Genomic DNA, 282 nt, shown 5'->3' on the forward strand with positions numbered 1-282 from the left:
GTCTTTAAAAAAAAAAAAACACTTTAGCCAGGCAGTGGGGTGAACGCCTTTAATCCCAGCACACGAGGCAGAGGCAGGAAGATCTCTAAGTTTAATGCCAACTTGTTTGTTCTACATAGTAAGTTTGAAAACAGCCACGGTTACAGAGAAACTCTGTCCCAAAAAATCAAAAACCAAACCAAACCAAACCAAGAAAGGGGAAGAAGAAAGCAAGCATTTTAAATATAAGATGCAGCGGGGCAGTGGTGGTGCACACCTTTAATCCCAGCACTTGGGAGGCAG

The 282-nt window shown here is 42.9% G+C and overlaps 1 protein-coding gene across 4 annotated transcripts in view; it reads right to left on the reverse strand.

Moving 5' to 3' along the window:
• The window catches only part of Rngtt (RNA guanylyltransferase and 5'-phosphatase), a 211,138-nt gene that overhangs the window by 90,758 nt on the left and 120,098 nt on the right, over positions 1-282 (reverse strand). The window lies entirely within an intron of this gene.

Source organism: Mastomys coucha, unplaced genomic scaffold (genome assembly GCF_008632895.1).
Source record: "Mastomys coucha isolate ucsf_1 unplaced genomic scaffold, UCSF_Mcou_1 pScaffold14, whole genome shotgun sequence".
In the NCBI taxonomy this organism is placed as follows: Eukaryota; Metazoa; Chordata; class Mammalia; order Rodentia; family Muridae; genus Mastomys; species Mastomys coucha.